This window comes from Girardinichthys multiradiatus, chromosome 4, assembly GCF_021462225.1.
Source record: "Girardinichthys multiradiatus isolate DD_20200921_A chromosome 4, DD_fGirMul_XY1, whole genome shotgun sequence".
NCBI lineage: Eukaryota > Metazoa > Chordata > Actinopteri > Cyprinodontiformes > Goodeidae > Girardinichthys > Girardinichthys multiradiatus.
In genome coordinates, this window is record NC_061797.1 from 47,778,985 (window position 1) to 47,790,566 (window position 11,582).

General features: G+C 42.5%; 1 pseudogene; it reads right to left on the reverse strand.

Moving 5' to 3' along the window:
- Positions 1-1,496: 1,496 nt before the first annotated feature.
- On the reverse strand, positions 1,497-3,649 carry LOC124867162 (annotated as a pseudogene).
- Positions 3,650-11,582: the final 7,933 nt, after the last annotated feature.

An 11,582-nucleotide genomic window follows, 5' to 3' on the forward strand; every position in this document is an offset into this window, starting at 1 on the left:
ACTCCATCAGCTATGAAGGTTTAGAAATAGATCTTATGAAAGTTTTCTAAATTTCTGAATAAATAAAAGATTATTCATACAGGAAGACATTTGACGTATCAACACCTGGTTTCTTCTCTGACAGATCTTTTCTGACTCTGCTCTTCCAACCATCAGCACATGTAGGTGGACTGGTTGCCATAGAGACTGAGCCAACACCTGATGATCTGCATGATGAATCGGATCATTTATTTCATTCTGACACAAAAACAAACCCTACAGCGAATCATCATAGAGGATGAGGAGGAAGAACATAATTATTATTGATCACTTGGAGTTTATCTGTTTCATCGCCTGATGTTTAGAGGAATATGGCAAAGACAGTGTACGCTTCAGTGTACTTCCTAGATCAAAAATAGACAAGAAGTATATCCCTAACCCTATCCCGATGATCACCGGTGGAAGAGGGCGGATGTAGCAACAGCTGTGCTTTTATTTGGGTAGTGGCGTCACAGGAAGTCCGCAGTTATCCCGTTTCCTGGCTGTGCCGGAAGAATGGTTAATGCACGCTATTTTGAAAGTTCCAGAATAGGTGGAAATTGCTTCTAAAATCTCTTAGGTGGCTTAACATGTTGAATCAATTCTGCAAAGAAGAGTGGGCCAGATTCCTCCACAGTGATGTTAAAGACTCATGTCCAATTCAGTCAGATGACTCGTGTTTTAATGTTTAAATACACCTTCATTAACCAGTGTAGTATAATATAATATAATCACTCCACATGCAGGCTGCTCAACATCTCATGGAGGGAGAACTGATCTCTACCCACTGAACATCTCTTCCACATATCAAGAAGATGGAACCAGGCAGAAGTTGGCAGCAGGACCAGCGCAGGACATGTAAAATCGAGGTTTTACAGCTAAAATAAACCACCCAATTCATTATTATATGCTTTATTTTTCTGCAGGGTGTGAGAAAGGTCTCGTGTGAAGCAGCAGTTCACTTATTACAAACTCCTAACGACAGCTGTTGCTTCCAAGGGCGGCACAACCAGTTAGTTTAGGGGTAAATTATTTCCACGTGCTTGGAAAGCTTTTCCCATAATCAATGAAATCCCCATTTCAAAACATTTAAGTGGGACCAGCAGTAAAACAAGAAGAAGTGTGTAGGGGGTAAATAGTTTTAAACAGCAGTGTATTTTATTTGGGGTAGATTTATAGAACTGAAAGAAACTGGCAAAAGTCACAGAAAAATAGGTTAAAAATATCAAGAAAATAAAAGCAGGTTTTATTTCTGAATATAACATTGATGGAAAGCATTTTCAAAATCTGAAAGTTAAGCAAGGAAAGTATAAAAAAAGAAATGGCTTTTTCATTTAAAATTGTTAATCTTTTTTGCTTTAACATCAAGTATTTTTTAGATACCTTCTCAATCTTCATTACTTTCATTAAACCATTTTAAATCCTGCCAAGACAAGGGTGTTAGTTTCTTGACAACGCAAAAAAGACACAGAAACATGTTTCAGATATAAAATGTTAACATTTTATTGAAATACATTTTTGCATTTGAACACTATAGTATTGAAGTCATATTATTCCAGGTCATGTTTGGAAATAACTAATGAAACAAACAGAGTCACTTATTTTTACTGAAGTTGCCCTACTGGGTCCATCCTAGCATCTCAGCATTTAGTTGGCAGCGAGGATCTGGTCCACCCATCCTCTCAGCTCGGTGACGCGAGCGTAGACGCCTGGGATGCTGGTGGAGCAGCGCCAGCTTCCCCAGGACACAATACCCACTAGAGTCCAGACGTTGTCCTTCTCACAGACCAGAGGGCCACCAGAGTCACCCTGAAACACAGCAAACATGTTAGCCATGAAGGCACAAAGGGATCCAATCAGGTGAGACAGGTAGGTGGGCGAGGTTTCACCATGCAGGAGCTAGCTCCAGCTCCTCCAGCGCAGATCATGATATCAGAGATTTTGCTACCCCAGTGCAACTTACAGTCACTGTTGGAGAGCAGAGGCAAAGCGGCCTGCTGCAGGTTATTGGGAGTATTGGGAGCTGTGGGAGACAGAGGCACAGATGAACACCTAAAACTGATCTTGGGTCAGCTGCCTGTGAGGGTTTAATAAAAAAAAAACCACAATTATAGCGGGTCAGACCCCAGCCGGAGGTCACACAGGTGGAGCCGGGGGCGAAGTAGTCAGATGACTCGGCGAGGCAGACGGGGAACATGTTGGTGCCCAGGCGGGCGGGGGTGGCCAGCTTGATGAGGGCAATATCGTTGTTGATGGTGGAGGGGTTCCAGTTGGGGTGGTTGAACACCTGAAGGAGCAGAAGTGGTCAATTGGGGCGCAGGCCTTTGTTTCTGAAAACTGATTGGCTGAAGGTTTCTGCTTACCTGGGCAGGCTTCAGCACCTGGACATCTTCATTGGAATAGTAGCTCTTGTCGTGCTCTCCAGCGATAACCCGGTGGTAGGTCCTGACGGGAAACATGAAAACACATTGAACACATGATGGCAATACAACAAAATATAAACATAGTAAGAATACAATGGAAACACATCAATATAAAACATCATATAAACAAAACACAATAAAAACATGGTGGGAATACAGCCAAATAAAAAAATGGACTGAAAACAGGACTTAAACAATAAGAATGAAAACATGACAAAACCCCAATTAAATTGGAAAATATCTTATAAACTATAATTCCCAGTTACAGCACTGCCTTTTGGCCGACCGCAATGAGAACATTTGACCGGAGATATAAGCCCTGCTGCATGAAACAGCACAATTAATCTGAACAGGACTCATTCATTGCTGTTTAAAGAAATAAAAGTAGTAGACTGATTTATTTCTGGGGTCTGGGAATCACTAGGAATCACAAAAGGTTGTTGGTTCCATGTTTGTGTACGTACGTGACGTTACAGTGAGCAGCGGTCACCACCCAGTACTCGTTGATCAGGGATCCTCCACAGAAGTGGAAGCCGTTAGATTGCTGCGGAGACAGAAACAGAGGTCAGGCTATGAGAAAGAACAGGAAGCTGTACGTCTCTGCTGACTCACCTGCAGAGACACCTGCCAGGGCCAGGAGTGGGGCACCGCTTCTTCGCCATTCACAATGCGGGTATAGCCAGTCACGCGGGGGGGGTGGCAGGGACACCGCAGCCTAAGCAAAGGACAGGAAGGAGATTTTAAAGGACTATTTTGCTGTTTCAAGGTATTGTTTTATAGTCATTCAATGTTTAATCCACCAATCATGTCTGAGCTCATCTGAGTCTCTACAGGGGTTGAGATCTTTTCTTGTTCCTGTTTGTCCATGATATGAGCTGCTGAATTATTTTACAGTTAAAGTTCAGAAGCTAAAACAACCATTAGTCCGTTTTATATGAATGTGCTGCTCAGTCTGCACAGTTAATCAATCTAAGAGGCAGGTCAGTGCACTCTGCTGCCCTCTGCTGATCATCTTTTATAACTGCTTATAACAACATTATTAAGAGCTCTATTTTACATCATAAACCAGTGTAAGTTTACACAGGTCCAGTAAAGCTGCAGTTTGAACTAGATTGAAGCTCATTTCAAATTCAAGACTTACCATAGGCGGTGCTGATGAATGCAAGGCTGGAAACGATCCACAGGATGGCCATGGTTTAGATCATGACGACGATTTGGCACTGCAATTTTATGCTGAAGGCCAAAAGGCAGTAGCCAATCAGAAAGGCTGCAGCCTCTAATCTCCGCTGCTTATCACATCTGAGGCAGAAGCTGTGTTCTCACGAGTCCCACGCCTTTACATGAAGCTCTCTGATTGGCTGGCATATATGTGTTCATACCCACTGTGCCTTAAACTGATCATACAGAAACTGAACGGGAAACATTAAAATGTAACAAAAAACTGATACTAAGATAATAACTACTGCCAGTGGAAACATGTGACACATAAACTCAATCTGTTAACACTGAACCTCTTCCTGACAAGATGTCAGCAGCAGACACATAAAACCTGATTTCTTTTATGGATGGATTTTACAGTACTGACATGAAGGTATTTCCATAGAACTGTGGTTTATTTCTTATACTTCTGTTGAACATCAATGTGTCATTTTTCTAAAAGAAGACTGAGACAGGTTTTTTTTTTATTTCATTCCGCCTAAATTAGAGAGTTTTATTTCTAGCCGATTGATCTGTTGACACAGTGATAACAAAGTGAACAGTCAGCAGGCTGAGCTGAGAACAGCTGCAGACTCAGGAATTATGACAATGATGCAATCAGAAACTATTCAAAAAAGCATAGAGAAACAAGTAACTGTTCATTTTATTTTTTATATGTCTACATGTTTACATTTTCAATGAAAAACACAATAAACATAAACAGGAACAACGAGACAAAGAACAAGGGGTTTTAGAATCATCTATAGAAATTGCTATATGATACAAATAGTACAGAGGGTCACACCAATTCTGGATGCTTTAACCTAATGTATCTTTCCATTTATTCCATATCTTATCAAATTTATCAGACTGGAGTCTACTGGAGAATGTGATTCTTTCCATAGTAAACAAACCAGGCACAATCTGCTGCCAATCCTCCAAATATAGAACATTTGTATTAACATTACTTGGTAATACAAACTGTCAGTCTTACCATTATAGCCCAGTTTTCCAAACCTTGCCATGTTGTGGCATTAAGTAGAAGGGGGATTCATGCAGCAAAATCATCTAATGAAGACAAAATTGAGAACCACCTTGCAGACTATAACCCAAGGCAGGTGTGGCAGGGATGGCAGCATCTCACCAGCTATAGACAAAATTTACCTCCACAACCACAATAGACAGTATCTCTGGCTGAGAGGCTGCGGAGCTCTTTTGTTCACGCTCTTCCTGAGTACTGATACACCAGTGAACAAACTGCAACATCAAGTGAGACAGGTGCTCAGGTAAGGAAGGGACCCAGAGACTGTCACCATGAACTCTGTGCTGTCTTCACCAGCACCTTCAATCGATCTCTTGCAAAGTCTACAGTCCCATTTTCTCTTAATTCATCATTATTCTTGCATGGTGGTGCAGTTGGTAGCACTGTTGCCTTGCAGCAAGAAGGTCCTGGGTTCAATTCCCGGCCGATGGTCTTTCTTCATGGAGTTTGCATGTTCTCCCTGTGCATGCGTGGGTTCTCACTGGGTACTCTGGCTTCCTCCCACAGTCCAAAGACATGCCTGTTAGGTTAATTGGTCACTCTAAATTGCCCTTAGGTGTATGAAAGAGTGTGTGCTTGGTAGTTTGTGTGTTGCCCTGCGATGGACTGGCAACCTGTCCAGGGTGTACCCCACCTGTAGACTGCTGGACATAGGCACCAGCTCTCCTGCGACCCACTATGGAATAAGCGGTAGAAACTGACTGACTGTAGAACATAATCATAAAACTTTCAGCCCTAAAGAGAAATCTCTTAAACTGGTCCGAACTTGATTGGATCCGAACCTGCAGTTCCTTTTTCCTGACTCAACCTGCAACATGTTTGAACAGAAACAGCAGGACTCCATAATCATGAAGCGCAGTGAGAAGTTCACAACATCTTTCAGCTGCTGAAATGAATGCAGGTTTCTCTGGTTCCGCTTTATTCTGCTGCTCAAACGCTGCTCTCTCTGGCGAAGCTTTTATTTTGTTAGCTGTTTTTTCTACTTCCTGTTACCATGTTCACAATCACAAACTGGGATTGTGAGCCGCTGCTGCTGTTAATAATAATAATAATAATAAACATAGCCGGTTTAAGGCTGTATGGGGACACAACACCTAGGATAAATAAGGCATGTTTGAACGTTTTACACATTTTTAGCTCTTTTAGAGATTCTGTTGTGTCTTCTGGATATCCACATTAATAATAATAATAATAATACAGATTATTTAGATTTTTCTTGATGTTAATACAATTTTACTCTTCCTTGTGCAGTTACAAAGTGGACAAAGCTGGAGCCTAAAGACCAATCCAACAGCAACTGATTTCACTTTGCAGTCTGCCCAGGTGCACCTTCTACAATACATGAGCCAACCCTGGCACACCAAAACCAGAATATCTTTATTACAATGTTGTCAAATTCAGAGTCATTGAGACTGAAAATCAACAAGCAAGGACACAAAATGACTAATACTCATACTCGTCGTCATACACTCATCTGGGTCGTGGGGTCAGCAGTCTCAGCAGAGATGCCCAGACATCCCTCTCCCCAGACACCTCCTCCAGCACCTCTGGGGGAAGTCCGAGGCATTCCCAGGCCAGCCGAGAGACATAGTCCCTCCGGCGTGTCCTGGGCCATCTTCTGCCCTGGGCCTCCTTTTTGTGGGACGTGTCTGGAACAATTCCCAGGAGAGGTGTCCAGGAGGCATCTGAAACAGATGCCCGAGCCACCTCAGCTGACTCCTCTCGATGTGGAGGAGCAGCAGACCAGAGCAGCGTCCGCATTGCTGCTGTATACTGAGTATACAGATTTACATAGAAAATTGTAAAAGACAAGAATCACTTACTATAGTTTTCACATTTTTTCTGTTGTCACTGAGTGACCTCTGTTTGTTCAGTGTAAAAAGATAACTACTCTTCAGCTAAAGATTATTAGAATAAAAACTAAAAACAGAATCAAGATTAGATTTAATATTAATTTATTCTCTAAAGAATTATGAAGCAACAAGAAACAAAAGAAAATGAGAAGAAACACCTTAGAAACAACAACAAACAACTAATTTAATTAATAATAAAAAAACGTTTAAAATAGAGAAAAAAACCTTTTCTAAACTGAATGAAATATAATATTTATTAGGAGTTTATCTGTCTTTCTGTGGCCTAAAGAAAGGGTTTTGATTCTAACACCTACTTTAAAGAAAAATAATACCAACTTTTAAAACCAGTCCTGATATGGCAGCTTCAGCACCAGAACCGGCAACATAGAACTGAACAGAGCCATACAGTGTATGTCATTCTTGGGTTGACCTCAGAGCTGAGAAACAGATTTTCCTAAACCATGTCTCAGACTCAGCGAGACCTTCTTAACCGGCTCGCTATGGAGAGAATTATTTAACGATAAGAAACTATTTCAGAGGTATGAAACCCATTCAATTCAATTCAGTTTTATTTATATAGCCGCCAATTCACAACACAGGTCGTCTCTAGGCACTTCAGAAAAGTCAGGTTCATACATTCCAATTAATCCTAATCATTGAACAGTGCAGGCAGAGTTAGTTATTTATTCAAATTGGATAAAAAGTTTTTCTATCTAAGGAAACCCAGCAGATTGCATCCAGTCAGTGACTTGCAGCATTCCCTCCTCCTGGATGAGCATGTAGAGACAGTGGACAGTCACTGGCATTGACTTTGCAGCAATCCCTCATACTGAGCATGCATGTAGCGACAGTGGAGAGGAAAAACTCCCTTTTAACAGGAAGAAACCTCCAGCAGAACCAGAACCAGGCTCAGTGTGAGCGGCCATCTGCCACGACCGACTGGGGGTTTGAGAGAACAGAGCAGAGACACAAAGAGAACAAAGAAGCACTGATCCAGGAGTCCTTTCTATGGGAAGAAAAGTAAATGTTAATGGATGTATCTCCTTTAGTTGTTTCATCTAGAAAGAAAGAACATATAAACTCTGAGCCAGTTTTCAAGATTAGAGTCTGAAAGAGAGCACATAGAGTTAGTTACAGTAGACGCTTAGTCAGTAGCCATGTCTAGGAGAGAGAAAGGGTTAAACACTAAAAGACAGGGCTATGTGGATCATCGGTAGAAGGTGAGCATTAAGTTGTTGCCAGCAGAAGCTCGGACGATTCCCCTCTCTAGAAAGGTGTCACAGGTAGACACAGAGTCAGGCCAGGTGTAGCTTCTAGGAAGAGAAAAGAGAGAACAAAGTTAAAAGCTGAAATAACAGCAAATAATGCAAAATTGGAGAGTAGTGTGAGAATGTATATATATATATATATATATATATATATATATATATATATATATATATATATATACACATATATATATATATATATATATTTGTATATACATAGGGGTTGGACAATGAAACTGAAACCACAATAATTTATTAGTATGGTGTAGGGCCTCCTTTTGCAGCCAATACAGTGTCAATTCGCCTTGGGAATGACATAAACAAGTCCTGCACAGTGGTCAGAGGGATTTTAAGCCATTCTTCTAGCAGGATAGTGGCCAGGTCACTACGTGATACTGGTGGAGGAAAACGTTTCCTGACTCGCTCCTCCAAAACACCCCAAAGTGGCTCAATAATATTTAGATCTGGTGACTGTGCAGGCCATGGGAGATGTTCAACTTCACTTTCATGTTCATCAAACCAATCTTTCACCAGTCTTGCTGTGTGTATTGGTGCATTGTCATCCTGATACACGGCACCGCCTTCAGGATACAATGTTTGAAACATTGGATGCACATGGTCCTCAAGAATGGTTCGGTAGTCCTTGGCAGTGACGCGCCCATCTAGCACAAGTATTGGGCCAAGGGAATGCCATGATATGGCAGCCCAAACCATCACTGATCCACCCCCATGCTTCACTCTGGGCATGCAACAGTCTGGGTGGTACGCTTCTTTGGGGCTTCTCTACACCGTAACTCTCCCGGATGTGGGGAAAACAGTAAATGTGGACTCATCAGAGAACAATACATGTTTTACATTGTCCACAGCCCAAGATTTGCGCTCCTTGCACCATTGAAACCGACGTTTGACATTGGCATGAGTGACCAAAGGTTTGGCTATAGCAGCCCGGCCGTGTATATTGACCCCGTGGAGCTCCCGACGGACAGTTCTGGTGGAAACAGGAGAGTTGAGGTGCACATTTAATTCTGCCGTGATTTGGGCGACCGTGGTTTTATGTTTTTTGGATACAATCCAGGTTAGCACCCAAACATCCCTTTCAGACAGCTTCCTCTTGCGTCCACAGTTAATCCTGTTGGATGTGGTTCGTCCTTCTTGGTGGTATGCTGACATTACCCTGGATACCGTGGCTCTTGATACATCACAAAGACTTGCTGTCTTGGTCACAGATGCGCCAGCAAGACGTGCACCAACAATTTGTCCTCTTTTCAACTCTGGTATGTCACCCATAATGTTGTGTGCATTTCAATATTTTGAACAAAACTGTGCTCTTACCCTGCTAATTGAACCTTCACACTCTGCTCTTACTGGTGCAATGTGCAATCAATGAAGACTGGCTACCAGGCTGGTCCAATTTAGCCATGAAACCTCCCACACTAAAATGACAGGTGTTTCAGTTTCATTGTCCAACCCCTATATATATATATATATATATATATATATATATATATATACATATATACATATATGTATGTATGTATGTATGTATGTATGTGTGTGTGTATGTGTGTGTGTCCCTGCCAACATGGTGGCATTGGATTTACCTGAGCACGACGTTCCACAGATGTTCTATTGAATTTAGTTCAGGGAAGCATGGAGGCCAGTCAATGGTATCAACTCTTTCATCCTCCAGGAACTGCCTGCATACTCTTGCCAGATGAGGCACCAGGAGGAACCCAGGATCCACTGCACCAGGAAAGGTCTAACAACAGGTCTAAGGCTTCATCCTGATACCTAGGCAGTCAATTCAATTCAATTCAGTTTATTTATATAGCGCCAATTCACAACACATGTCTCAAGGCACTTCACAACAGTCAGGTACATACATTCCAATTAATCCTAACAATTGAACAGTGCAGTCAGATTCAGTTATTTATTCAAATTGGATAAAACGTTTTTCTATCTAAGGAAACCCAGCAGATTGCATCCAGTCAGTGACTTGCAGCATTCACTCCTCCTGGATGAGCATGTAGAGACAGGAAAATGTTAATGGATGTAGCTCCTTTAGTCGTTTCATCTAGAAAGAAAGAACAGATAAACTCTGAGCCAGTTTTCAAGGTTAGAGTCTGAAAGAGAGCACATAGAGTTAGTCACAGTAGACGCTTAGTCAGTAGCCATGTCTAGGAGAGAGGAAGGGTTAAACACTAAAAGACAGGGCCAAGTGGATCATCTGTAGAAGGTGAGCATTAAGTTGTTGCCAGCAGAAGCTCGGACGATTCCCCTCTCGAGAAAGGTGTCACAGGTAGACACAGAGTCAGGCCAGGTGTAGCTTCTAGGAAGAGAAAAGAGGGAGAACATAAAGTTATAAAATAAAAAAGAAATTAAAAAAAAGAACAAAAAGTTGAAATAACAGCAAATAATGCAAAATTGGAGAGTAGTGTGAGAACGTAGCGAAGAGGGTGAAAGTGGTCATTATGTCCTCCAGCAGCCTAAGCCTATAGCAGCATAACTACACAGATAGTTTCAGTTCAGATTATTTAGTTAAACTGCGCTTATTTACAACAATGTCATCTCAAGGAACCCCACAAAGGGTCTCACTGATGGTCATTGTTATACTAAAAACCACAAGGATTGGGATACCTCTCTCTGTCAGACTGATTGTAACCATTGGAAAAGAGAAGGGGTCATACAGGTAGCAGAAATGGAGGGTGTGTTGTGCACCTCAACCATAACTGAGCTGGTTTAGGCTAAACCTGACTCCCCCCCTTACTCCAACCAACAGGGAGGGAGGAAGGCTCCTTCCCTGATAAACTAAGCCACTCTAACTATAAGCCTCATCAAAAAGGAAAGTTTTAAGCCTAGCCTTAAAAGTAGACAGGGTGTCTGCCTCATGGACTAAAACTGGGAGCTGGTTCCACAGGAGACGAGCCTGATAACTAAAGGATCTGCCTCCCATTCTACTTCTAGAGACTCAGTCAGGATAATTCATCCTGTACAGGTCTGTGTATCCCTCCATGGATATGCCTCCCCACACCAACACTGACCCACCACCAAACCCGTCATGCTGAACAATCTTTCAGGCAGCAGAACATTCAACACAGCTTCTCCAGACCCGTTCCCTCAGTGAGACCTGAGGTCACAGTGAACCTGCTCTCATCTGTGGAAAGAACAGGGAGCCAGAACCCAACCCTGCCAAATCCAGTGTTGTGTGGCAAATGCTGATGGAGCTTCATGGTGCCGGACGGCGAGCACAGGTCCTACTAGATGACATCAGGCCCTCAGGCCACCTTCATGAAGTCTGTTTCTGATGGTTTGGTCAGAGACATTCATGCTAGTGGCCTACTGGAGGTCGCTTTGTAGGGCTCTGTCAGGACTCATCCTGTTTCAGAAAGGAGCAGATTCTGGTCCTGCTGATGGGTTAAGGATCTCCGACGGCCCTGTCCAGCTCTCCTAGAGTAACTGCCTGTCTCCTGGAATCTCCTCCATGCTCCTGAGATTGTGCTGGGAGACACACCAAATCTTCAGGCAATGACGTATTGATGTGTCATCCTGGTGGAGTTGGACTGCTTGTGCAACTTCTGCAGGGTCACGGTATCTCCTTGCTACCAGTAGAGACACTGACCATGGTTGATCAATGCAGGACCATTGAACAGCAGTCAAAACAAAGGTCTGTGTCTTCCACCCGCAGAACTATTCCTGTTTCTGGGGTCTCATTTGTTGTATTAACACCAAACCAGCTGACACTGATTAACAACCCCCTCTACTGCTGTACTGACCAGATCAA